At 44.3% G+C, this 13,462-nt stretch overlaps 1 protein-coding gene and 1 long non-coding RNA gene across 2 annotated transcripts in view; both read right to left on the reverse strand.

Annotated features, from left to right (window-relative positions):
- Window positions 1-13,462, reverse strand: part of LOC309658619 — a 473,127-nt gene that overhangs the window by 217,782 nt on the left and 241,883 nt on the right. The window lies entirely within an intron of this gene.
- MAP1B (microtubule associated protein 1B) overlaps window positions 1-13,462 on the reverse strand; it is a 94,161-nt gene that overhangs the window by 42,988 nt on the left and 37,711 nt on the right. The gene's annotated exons all lie outside the window — the stretch shown is intronic.

Consider the following 13,462-nt stretch of genomic DNA (forward strand, 5'->3'; position numbering starts at 1 on the left):
GGATGGAGTAATGTTGCCTACAATGCTGTCTCAGGCCTGAAGGCCCGTAAGGTCTCTGAACTGCTGACAATTCTGGTTCTTTTAACACCTACCTTTTCACCACACCGTCAACAGAGCCAAGTGTGACTTGAGGGTGCAGAAAACCCCAGAAGTAGGTAAGAAGGGCAGAGGAAGCCAGCAACATCACCAACTGCGGCCACCGCAACTCTCCCAGTCCGTCCATCTGCCAGACTACGGGCTGTTATGGGGCAAGAGGCCCTTTCAGTTGAAAAGAATCTCAGAGAGGGAAGCATTTCAGTTCATTCATCCCTTCACTGTAGCACCAGTGCTAGTACTAATTAAGAGATTTCTCACAAGGCTTCCTGATATTGCCTATAGTACCTGTCTCCAGAAACAAGACTAGCCCTGTGCACTCTGCTTAAAATAATATATTCCAGAAGAAGATGATCGCATTATAAGGCTACTGAGTTGATTTAAAAAAAAAAAAAAAAAAAAAAAAAAAAGCACCATGGAACAACCAGCCACAGGGACATTTATGAACCCTTCTCACCAGAACAGATTGCCAAAAAAGGGGTTTATTTCTCAACAGTGTAATAATCAGCCAGTCTATTCCCAGCCCACATCCAATTCCTAGACAATAGTCATGGCTGCTGAAATAACGTCAGCTATTTCTAGCCAGGCAAAATAAATATAGGCTCAAAGAAAAGTATAACTTGTAGTAAAAGACCTAACACTACTGCTCTTGATTAAAGATGTTATTCTCCTTTCAGAGTCTTTTCAAGTGGCTGCAGGAGGTCTTTTTGCTTAGGGTGGGGTTTAGTTCCAGCTCAGCCCCCTTTTCCTCTGTCCCTGATGCACAGTAACATCTTCCTTTCTTCTGCTCCCCCAACCTCCTTTGTGCTGAAAGTGAAAATGGAAATACAGGGAAGAGAAAAGAATGGGTTGAAACCTTCCCTTGCTCAGTTCAAAAACATATTTTTGCCCTTCTCCACAAAAACTGAAATAGTCCTCACATTTTGGCTCGAGAAGAAACCACAGAAAGATAAGGAAGCAGAAAAGAAGCAAGTTGGGTGTGATTCCGATGGAGCCCCGTCCTCTACCGGGTGAAAAGCATGATTTCCTGTGGACAGAGGCGGTGTGCGCGCCATTTCTCAAGTTAAACAGCCACGAGGAAGGCCTGGATCTCACACTATTCGTGAAACATTGTTCCCCTGAAAATTGGACTCAGACTCATATGTGAATTTGGTACGAAACTCTAGTTCCTGTAGGGCCCCTGAAATCCCTGTTGAATCTTTATAAATGTTCCTTTCTTCATTTCCATCATTCAATGGCTAAAGGGCACCCTCAAAAATCCATCAATGCCAACTTTTAATGAACATTAAGAGAGTCTAGAAGGCACTTCCTCCTCCAGGGCATAAACTAAATCACTGGTATAATGATGTTTATCAACGACATAATATGTCAACTTAAACCAAATAATTTCATATACACAGCCAAGCTAGAAGATGGCCTATTGTTAATTACTTACCAGCCCTTAGGAAGTAGGCACCTAGCAATATCCTTCACTGTGTTAACATAGCCTATCTGCCTATTCAGGAGCTTCCAGACATTGAATATTTTTGCCCCTTCAAAAGACTCAGAGAGTTGTTGCTACTCTTAAGGATTCTTAAGAAATAAGTGCAAATGTAGGCATAATGGAGTAGTAATCTATTATTTTGACTAATTCCTAACATCCTTCTTCAACGATGGATCACCTCTCTACAGCCTTTTATCGAAGACAGATTTTTTTCCCCAGTCTTGATTGTATAACACTCCTTCTCTCAATAGAGGCAGTGAAAGAAGCTGTGGAGAAAGCAAACCTGAGTTCAAATCCCAGCGCTGCAACTGGCTATGACGCTGGGCAGATTCCTGAATCCCTCTGATCCTCTGGTTCCTCATTCCCATCATTAAATGGGAATAACAGGACCCACACCTCATAGGGCTGTAGTGAGGATTAAATGAGGTCTTGTTCCTTAGGAGCCTGGCATGTGGGTGGCTCACTAAATGGGCGTAGCTATAATTACTATAATAATTGGAGTTGGATATATTGCCCAAATATCTAACTTCCTGCATAAATGAACCCTTTCGATATCAAAATGTAGACATTTATATATAACCCCCCGGACCGTCCCTGTGCTCCTCTCCAAGACGCCCTGACTGTCTCCATTCAGTGTCCCCACGCATCAGCTCTCACTCCTGAACTGCTCGGCCGTGAGAGTCCTAGAACAGGGACAGCACAGTGCTTTGTGCACCTCAATCTTACCTGCCACTTCCTTTATCATTTCCACTGAGCATGAGTTTTAGATCTCACCAAAATTCCAAGCTGTCACTGCTTTACCAATCAATACATCGGTGATCCTCTCCGAATTAGTCATCCTAAAAATCACACAACTATAAAACACCACTGAAAAGTTCCCCCATTCAGCCACGTGACATTTCCCTTGTGTATCCATTGCTGCTAGTGGGAAGGGAACCCGGTCACGCTTCCCGAACACCTCTCTTTCTTCTCTCCAATTGCTTTAGTCACCTAAATAGTTGTGCGAAATTAGGACAAGATTTAATGTTCATTTCATTCTGCATCATTTTAGAGTTTCCCACTCTCTCTTACTAATACATCTGATTATAAGGACTATAATATTATACAAATCAGATGAAAAAGTAACAACAACTAGCATTTAGTAGGTGCTTTCTAAGACATTTAAAAAAATAATTAATAATTATTTATTTCTGGCTGTGTTAGGTCTTCGTTGCTGTGGGCCGGCTTTCTCTAGTTGCAGCGAGCGGGGGCTACTCTTCGTTGCAGTGTGCGGGCTTCTCACTGCGGTGGCTTCCCTTGTTGCAGAGCACAGGCTCTAGAGCGCAGGGTCAGTAGTCGTGGCACACGGGCTTAGTTGCTCCGCGGCATGTGGGATCTTCCCGGACCCGGGCTAGAACCTGTGTCTCCTGCATTGGCAGGCGGATTCTTAAGCACCGCGCCACCAGGGATGCCCTGTGCAAGGCATTGTTGAAAGTGTTCTGCATGCATTATTTCCTTTACCACTGTCATTTCCCATAGTCCAGAGCAATTACTGGAAGGCTTGGACTTTGCTTCTCCAGCCATGATCCATTAGGGGATGGCCATGAATCTTATCAGGCAGGTATGGGCTCTCTAGTCATTTTTTCCACTTTGAGGGAATGAGATCAATGATTCCTTTTAGGTTTTGCTGCCCCCTTGCTCCTAGACCCTCCCCCGTTCCCTGTAATCGAAGCCGTCCTCCCCAGTCAGTCCCCTGGGAGGGCGTGGGATCCCATATCCAGCTTGTCCCTTGCCTCCCACTGTCTTCAGCCCGCAGCTGCAGCTGTTGACCTGTGTTTTGCTACTATCTGCATTTCAAATACGTTAAGAAAAAGCAAGAAATTAAATGACAAATTGGAGATTTGTGTTTAAAACAACTATAACAAAGGTCTTTGATTAACCCACAGTACTACAGAAAAGAGACTCATTATTACCACTGATGGTCCTTGATACACATACAGGGCCTCTCAGCTGATTGTCTCAGGATTTTTATAAACAACACCCTCTCGATCCAGAGTGAAAAATCACGTCTTTGGGTAGGAAAACTAGGTCAAGACAGATATAAAAGAAATTTACTATTTGCATACGGTTACAACTGAAGGCAGTCAATCATTCATACATCTGTTCAACGCACATTTACTAAGCACTGACCAAGCGCTGGTCACGGGCCCCCAGCCAGTTAGGGTGGATGTCGGAGCTTACAATCCACTGCCCGGTACAAATAAGCCTACAGCAGAGTGATGAGGAGCCAGGAAGGCGGAAGGTCTGCTCCATGAGATGCCGCTGCTTCTCCGCTCTGACTCACAAGGTCTCCCTGGCCTCAGTTTCCTCATCTGTAAAGTGGGAACAGGTGGGGAGGGAGTTTGTACTGGCTTCCCTAGAGGGTCTCTTTCTGCTCTGACACTCCAGAGGAACTCGGGTACTTTGGTCTTGCTCTGTGTTCCTGTGTGTGTCAGAAACAACAGTTTCCCACATTGTGCGTGGAAAAGTACGGCAACAGGAGCTGGAACCAGAAGAACCATAAGGTCCCTAAATCTTACTTGGTCCTGGTTTCCTGGTATACAATATGGGAACAATGACAATTCTTATCTACAGGGTTGTTGCAAAATTTAAAAGAGGTAACATGAGAACTGCTTTGGAAGGCACTGTACAAATACGAGTTATCACTCACATCCCTGAAATGTAACGACCTTCAGGATCAGGAATCGATAGCTTATCTTTCTACTGTGCTTAAGCATCTCTGTCATATTTTACGCTTATACCATTCAGTTAGCACACAGTGGCTCTTACTATGTGGCCATGCTATACTCCATGATCAGGTGGCCTTTTGTTTGTAAGAAGATGAGATTTTTAAAAATTTCCTGCCTTCATCTACTGTCTCCTTGGTCCATAAATAAATGTTTGCTTAGCCAGACAGATTTCTGTTTTGTCTCCTAAATTGAGTGCTTATCCCCAGAGGGGGCTTAAGAAACCCCATACAGAAGGAAGTTAGGCTGAGGAGCAGAAAGGGGTGGGTTTCGTGGGCAAGGCCCCCACCTCCCAGGCTGGCACTTGCCCCCTGCTGTTTTCACGCAGCCCGGAGTAGCAAGCATGATGGCACATGAATGCCATAAAGAAAATTCGGTGTTTCAGAAGCAGAGGAAGTGAAAATCGGGGGGCAGGGACAGAGGGGCGAGCCCGAGGAGCTAGATGTGTGTTCAACATGAAAATCCTTCAACTACCTCTGCACCATTCTTATTGAATGTTCTACCGAAAGGCTACTCAGAAGTGAGGGGGAAACTGTCAAGAAACAAAGTGATTTAGGAAATGTTTCAAAAACGGCCATCATGGAAAAACAAACTTATAGTTACCAAAGGGGAAAGGGCTGGGGAGGGATAAACTAGGAATTTGGGATTAACAGATACACACTACTACATATAAAATAGATAAACAACAAGGACCTACTGTATAGCACAGGGAACTATACTCAATATCTTGTAATAACCTATAATGGAAAAGAATCTGAAAAAGAAGAAGAATATATATATATATGTGTGTGTGTATATATATATATATATGTGCATAACTGAATCACTTTGCTGTACACCTGAAACATTGTAAATCAACTATACTTCAGTAAATAAATATATATACATATATATATATGCTTTTAAAGAAAAGGCCACCATAGACCAGAGAACATTACTGCTCTTCCAAGTCCGCTGATGCTGGGAACACAGAGTGGAGACCCTGAATGTGGCTGTGTGAGCCTGGAAATGATGGGATGGTTGTGCAATTCCTTGATGAGGGACATTACCCTTCACAGACTTAAACACTATTTTCATGGAATCCATAACATATTTTTTTTGTTGTTAGCACAACTACCAGAAACTTTCAAGGACAGGAATACACAAAACCACAACCTCTGTTTTCGAGCCATCACACTCTCACTAAATCACATTCTCAATCACTGCTTTTGTTGAGTTAGTCCACAACTCAAGAACCACCAATGGCTCCCAGTGCCCTCAGGATTAAATCCAAGCTCCTCAGCCTAGAATTTAAGCCCTTTCCCAAGCTGGCTTTTTGCTATACTCTGGGGGGAACAAGATGTACAAAACATGGAATTAGCACTCTTGAGGAGTTTAACATTCTAGTCAGTGAGGCCAGATTTTTGTACAGAAAATATTTAGAAAATATATGCTAGTATATATTCAAGTGCCAGGCCAGTGAAGGGACACAGTAAGGACATGGATTCATCTCCAATTCACCACACTGCTCAGCCCTCTATTTCTGGAAGAACACCTAATCTGTTGCCCAACCTGGAGTCTAGCATAATCTAGGCTTTGGAGCACGCTGATGACACTCAAAACTTTGCAGTGCGCCTGGATTTGTCAGGGCAAAATTCCCCCAGATAAAAGATTCCCTGTTTAGAAGACACTCTCAAGGCGAGCAGAGGTAGACAGGAGCTGTTAGGATGCCTGTTTACAGTGCGAGGAGGCATACACAAAGGGGAGCAACGAGGAAGCCCAGGCCTGCGGGGATCAGAGCACCTGGAGAAGAGAGGCCCCCGTGAACAAGAGCGGCTCCTCAGCCCACAAGCCTGGGCTCAGAGAGTGGCACAGCTGCTCGCCTGGGGCCTGTGCGACATCCACCTTCTGTCTGCTAGGGGCCCTGTGCTTATCTATTCAGGAAACCCTGGCTGGCACAGCTCACGAGCTCCACCGGACAGGATGCTGGGCACAGCTGAAACCACAAGGCCCACTGCTCCCCCATGTCCCGCTGACTCTCGCCTGCCCGTGGCCATCTGGAGCGGCCAAATTAACGATAAGTTGTCAAACCTCCCTTCATGGTGTAGAGACACCACCTCTATGTCTGTTTACAAACAGATTAAGTTGTTAACAGCAAACTGGAACGGGACCAAAAACATTCAACTGATCCAAAAATATGTCAGCCTAACACACACTTGGAAGAAAGTCACTCAGTCTGTGTGGCATTACACGTGGGCCCTGAGCAGGGCCATCCCTGTTCCTTGGCCCCAAATCCAGTCCCCTCTGCTCATGAGAACACTCCAGGTACATAACGTTCCTAGAGAACTTGACGGCCTCATGCCCACTGCGACAGACACCACGGGGTGGGCGAGGAAGAGGAGACAAGTAATAAAGACAATCAATCCCCCAGTGGAAATATAAGCAAACTAATAATTCTGTACCAGTATACTTGCTTTGGTTTTGCTTTTGTTCAATATATGAGAAATTTGCAGGGTGTTTTAGTCAGGAATTGGTCCCTAACTATAGTTCCGACCTGCAGGGTTTAGTCGGAATTTGTGTTTTGAACGTCATCTAAGGAAAAGAGATTAAAAAAAAAAAAAAAAATAGACAATGTAAAAGCAACAGCACAGGCTTTGGGAGTGAGTCCGTGCAGCACGCTGCCCACAGGGTCCCACAGCTGAGAGCTGGAGCTGTTCTGGGCATTTCCACTCTCATTTGCTCTTCAGAGTCAACCTGTGGTCTCTAAACCCAGGGTAAGGGATGCCCTCTCTCTCCCTGTTTCATGACCCCCACGAGGGAACCCGGATAATGGAAAGGGGAAAGTAAACTGATTCTGACATCTTCAAGGGTTTATATTCCTAACTGCCCATCTTATTCATCCCCCACCGCCCAAAGCCACACACCACCCGCTATGTGCGGTCCCACCCGGATTCAGTTCCAACCCACCCTTATACATCACCACCACACCAGCTTTAAGGCCTCAGTTCTGCCTGTCTCCACTTCATTTTTGAGTGAGACTATAATGGAAGATTGGTACCCGCAGAAAAAATGGCAAAATTCTATTGCTTCTACCAAATATTTCCTGACTTGAGCCAATTAAAAGACCTCATACCTTCACAAGATCAAGTGAGTGCTTCTCGTCAAGTCAACTGCGGCCCCTGCCTATGTGTGAAACGGCTTCCAGGGGGTATGACGTGTGGGCTCGGCACCTGCACGCGCCCCGCCCCTCCCTCCCGGGAGAACTCGGGCGCTGAGAGCGCAGCCGGTTGCCGTGCAACAAGGGTGACCTGTGGCCTCGCGTGTGCCGGTGGCACACAAAGAAAGACAAACCTATGCAGAAAGGTTCCGCAAATACGAGGTAACTGAGCGAACACTTGTCTATCGTCTGGTCAGACTCCACAGAGCCGGACGCCAGACACAGCCACAGTGCGATTCCCCGACTGACTTTTGTTTTCTTCCGCTCACTCCTGGGACCCTGGACGGGCTTTCTTCTCAGACTTGAGACGGCCTGGGTTTGCCTGTGGCTCCGCTGGGGGAACCACGGGGCTGCTTCCCGTTACAGCCAGGCCGGCCAGCAGCCCGGGGGGCCACGCTGCAGCCACACTGCTTTCAGAGGCCGAGCTGTACACTGTCCTCCCTTGAAATGGTATTTCTCAACAAAAGCTGGATTTTTTTTTTTTTTTTTTTTTTTTTTACAGAACCTGATTTATTTATAAGAAATGCCATCAAAAATAATATGGGATTTTTCCAAATGCTCTCTTTTGTTCTGCTATTTTTCCCCTGTGGTTGTTCAACATAATGCTCAGGGTGGGAAGGGGATAGAATAGGACTAGACCCCTGGGTTTTGGAGAAAAAATAAATTCACATTTTGAGAAGTTAGAGGCTGACTGCTTAACTGTGTCACTCCATCCCTAGAGGAAAAAAAAATCTGGTTTTGATGTACATAAAACAGATACGATAATCTACAACAGATAGAATAATCTACATACACATCTGCTAGAATGCTGTTCTGATTTGTACCTTTAAGAAGAACCACCCTCTAAATGCACGGTGGAATTCTTCCTTGGACCCTTGAACAATAAAAGGACATTAATGGGAAAAACTGGGGAAATTCCAACAAAATCTGTAGTTTCTTAACTAGCACTCTACCAATGTTAATTCCTTAGTTTTGATAAAGGTACCGTGGTTATAGAACTCGTTAATATTAGGAGAAGCTGGGTAAAGGGTCTAGAGGAACTCTCTGTACTACTTTTGCATAAATCCAGAATTATTCAAACGTATATCTAAAATTTTTCTGTAAACCTAAAATTATTCAAAAATAAAAGAAATGTCAAAAGTGATTAAAAATATGCTCAGTCCACACACAGGGGTTATTACCTACCCAAAAAACAAGGGAGGGAGCTGTGACAACCACGGAGGGATAGAACAAGGACCCTGGGGTCAGGCCAGCTCGGCGCTGCCGCCTTGGGAGGCCGCCTATACCAACAGCAAGACCACGCCCTTTTCAGTCTCACAGAGATGGATTTTCTAACACCTTTAACAAATTTTGAAAGTAAATGTAATGTCCCACTGTGGACAGTTTGGATGCCATAAGTGAAGCAGCAGCTAGCACTCACCTAGACTCACCGTCCCCGGAAACAATCATCATTGTTCATCTTTCACTGTATTTCCTTTCATTTCTACACGCACATTTTTTACATAGTTGAAGGCATATTGGAAACACCGTTCTGCGGTCCTGCTCTCTTCACTTAATGTTCTTTCATAATTGGCTTCCCGACATGAACCCAAAGCTTCGCAAACACAGGTTTAATGGCTGCCCACAAACTCCACTGGGCAACAGCTCTGCAGTTCACCCTAACCGGTCACCCACTGCTGCGTCAGGGCACATCCGAGTTGTGCCCCCTCGGTTAATACACCACAGGGATGGCTTAAGAAAAAAAACAGTCCTGTATCCAGTTCTCTCTGGGGTTAAGTTACTCCTCACTGGTAAATTAGGCACAACAGGTTGTTCCAGAATGTTTGGGTCCATTTTGGCTTTGTGGTCAGTTAATGATGCTTAGAATGAAATGCCAGTGACCACCAGAGAAAATCTCAGCCCATAAGAAAAGAGAATGCAAATACCCTGAGTTACATAGGTATAAAACCTTAAATGGATTCTGAATCAGAAATTAGTGAATAATAAAATAAAAATAGCAGACATCAAGACCTAGAAAACCATGGCGGTGTTTTAAATGAGCCAGTCTGCTTGTGTTGCACACTAAGTCAACACACTCATTTTTGTAAAAACCTAAATGGGAATAAATATCAGCCCGATATTAAGAAATGAGTGAAAACCTAGGTATGTAGATGCAGAAATGGCCTACGCCTAGCTCCTAGTGGGGAAAATGGGATCCCATGTGATATACCCACTCAGACACACACACACACACACACACACACACACACACAGCCAAATCCCAAAACAAACTTAATCCTGCCAAGATTTCTCTCCCCATGGTGCACTCAAGTGGCTACATCAATATTCAGGAAAAAACAAAAAACAAAAACCCAAACATACACAGAGAAGTTGGCTTTGAGGAATAAATTTAAATTCTTATTTTTGAATTTCATTTATCCCACTTTCTCCCTTCTGGCTATAGGGTATATGTAAGAGAAAACCTTCCTTTTGCTCCCTACCTCCACCCCATTTTCTGTTCCCACCCACTTGCCTCCATGGTTCTAAATAAAAGTTCAGAGGAGTGACAGAAGAAGACAGAGGCATCCCCACTGAGCAAACAAACTCTATCCAGAGGGGGTCCTGGGAGACTTTCAACAATCTGTTTAGGAAATCAAGTTCTCCAATCTTAGGAAGCTGGACCAGAGTCTTACTAATGAGCTAACAATCTTTTCAACAAAGGCAACAAATTACCAAACACTTCTTGTCAAATGTAATGTTCATCAGATGTATGTTGAGAGTACACAGTGAAATAAATGTCTATTTTGAAAAAAGGGAAATTAGATTTTGCTCACCACCTCCCCTAACATGCTTGACTAGGACACTGCCCCAAGAGGGGATAAATCATTTGGTTAGAAGTAGGAAATCTCTTCCTTGTTAGTTTGAAGGAACAGTGATGCTTAAGACCTCACGGATCTTAAAATGCTTAAGACCATGTCGCTTTCTGAACTCTAGAGAGAGCAGAAAACTGCTCTGATGTGCACTGGAATCATGTGGTGAGCTCGTTCAAAATGCAGATTCCTAGATCCCCCTCTTGGAGGCTCCAGGTCAGCAGCTCTGGGATGAGACTCAGGAAGCTGTAGGTTCATCACACGCATGCCCCCGCCAAGGGAGTCTGATGAAAGCTTTAGCTAAGCTGGACTTTCTGCAACGAATCTGAAGAGGAGAATATTGAAACCTAGCAGGGTAACCTCGAGGACGGGAGGCCAATTCCTTAGACGGTGCTAGCAAAGACCTCCCTGCATGAGGGCTCTTCTTTTGCATGCCTCCACTGGTCTCCAAGAACAGAGGGGCTGAGGGGGTGTCCTCTGAATCCCCAGGGGGCTAGGAGGAAAGAGGACTTTAAGAAGCCCTGTGCTGCCTCAGGGTGAAATGAAAAGTTCCACAGAATAAAGCTTCAGAAGTGGCTTCACTAAGCTGGATATGTTCTTTGGTTCCAAGGAGCAAGGCAAAAGAAGTGTTTCAGGAAATAAGTATTTTATGAAATAATTCCTATTTTTAAAGTCTTCATACCCCTCACAACTACCATAAAATTTATTTATAATTAATATGGATCATTTGCTATAAACTAGGTACCATCTTTGTAAGAAATTGTTCTTCTATTTAGGGAAACTTACCATTTCCCTAATTTGGGTGATTTTCTCTCCTCCGTACCCAAGAGATGTTTTGGAAACCACCGTCCTGAACACCACTTTGCAGAGACTCCTTTTCATTCTCACGTTAACTTTTCACTGGGGGCCGGTAAGAAGGCCTTGTTTCTCAGTCTATAAATCTGTCAGTGAAGACAGAAAACTGGTTCCTCCTCTGGTCCACTCTGTAGTCAGCAGGGTCTCCCAGGCAACAGCCACCAACCCCGGTCCATCCAACAGTCACCAGTTTTCTCCCCTGACAACTCTCCCAAGTCCTCCCCTGCCAGCGGGCCACCCCGACTCCACCACTGATCGTCCGACTGCAGTGGGAGGAGAGGATGGGCAGTCCTAGGAGGACACGTGAACACTGGCCAGTTCATCACTCAGCGGGGTGTCCTCTGTGGGCCTCACCCCAGGCTTTGGGCTTCCAGGGACTGAGCCTGCCTTTCCCTCCCAGACATCTCCCCCGTCTCTTTTTGAATCACTAAAAGGGATCCTTCCAGTAATGCCTCTAACGTGGACTATAAATAACTACAGAGCCAGTGATAAGGCACAGGTGTCCTTCAGGATGTTGGCCCAGTGACAAAAGACAGGCCTTTCTGGTACAGCCTTACTGAGAAAGTGGCCAGCAGTGTTGATTCTAGGCTTTGCTCATTTTTTTTTAAAAAAGAGGATTTTGATAAGATATGTTCTTCCATCAGCTGTGTATGAGAGTATCCTTTAGCATATCTCATTGCCAATCAGGCTCCGCTTTTTCAAAAGGTTTTAGGTGCCCCAGAAAGGGGTCGATGCTGCATCTCAAATGCATGTACTACCTGTGCTTGGAATCCATTTACCCCAGACCTATAAGGTGCTCAGAGGGTCTGCCTTGGAATGCAGGAGTTCTTTACCTAGAGAACGCTCTCCACTCGTATTCAAAGGTTTGGAGAATTGAGGAGTGAGCCCTGGTGCCAGACTGCTGGAGTCTGAGCCCCATCTCTCTCCACCACTTAATGGCTATGTGACCTTGGGCAGGCTACGTAACTAATCTGTGCCTCAGTTGCTTCCTAGTTAAATGGGGATGATAATAGTACCTCCCTCTTGGGAGGTTGTGAGGATTACATTAGTTAATACATGTAAAGTGCTTAGAACAGTGCCTGGCACAAGGTGATCATTCAGCAAATGTTAGCTATTATTATTATTATTAACTCTCACCAAGAATGAGAAGCAGGGAGGGATATATTAGGAGTATGGGATTAACAGATACAGTCTACCATATATAAAATAGATAAACAACAAGGATTTACTGTATAGCACAGGGAACTATATTCAATACCTTGTAATAACCTGTAAAGGAAAAGAATATATATATTTTTTGATTATATATGTATGTCTATATATGTATATATATACATCTATATAAATGAATCACTTTGCTATACACCTGAAACTAACACCATATTGTAAATCAACTATACTTCAACTGAAAAAAATAAATGAGGAGCAAGGCATGCTGGCTTCATGGAGAAAAGGGGAACAAATGCAGACTCAGAAGCCACTAGCTCTGTCTGAGAAAGGCAAGCATTCTTCCCTAGAATATGATTCACCACAGAAATCCCTAGAAAGGTGGCCTGCCTGAAATTATTTTTAGATTTAATGAAAAAAGCAATCTAGTCCAAATTTGATGAGCTGGATGACTGTGAGGTCCAGCCCTGGGGCACTGTTCAGATTTTTGGTTCTGGTGTCATGCAGGGCTGAAATAAATTGATTTAAATGAGTTAATGAAAAATCCAGTCTCCCTCTTTGCAACTGGTATTGCAAGGGTTTCTGAAACAGCTCAACTGAGCAAGTTCCTTCCTTGTATAGATAAATGAGACCCTCTCCTTCAGAAAGAAAAGTATACATTTAACTTACGTAGCTCTTTCCAAATCACTCCCAATGAGTCTCTGATTTGGCCTACCTCTTTATTCAGCTTCTGCCTTTCTGTCAGGATTCCCGACAAACTGCCCATATTTCTGGGTCTGACTTTACTCCTGAATGGAATTTAATGGATTTGGCTGGTCGTTCCTTACTGGACCCGTGTGGGACAACATATCATGCTTCATGCATAATAAATAAAGGACATTTCTAAAACAATAAGGATGAATATATCTGAGATCTAGAGCAAGACCCTCTAGGTGCCCACTGGGCATTATCATAATTAGCCAGTGATTTAGGACAACTCAATTTCCCACCATCATTGCCTTATGCCTTACAGAAATCCACCAACACTTCACTTCTTCTTGAAGGAGATGCTTGG

Source organism: Balaenoptera physalus (assembly GCF_965194825.1).
Source record: "Balaenoptera physalus genome assembly, chromosome: 3".
Lineage (NCBI taxonomy): Eukaryota > Metazoa > Chordata > Mammalia > Artiodactyla > Balaenopteridae > Balaenoptera > Balaenoptera physalus.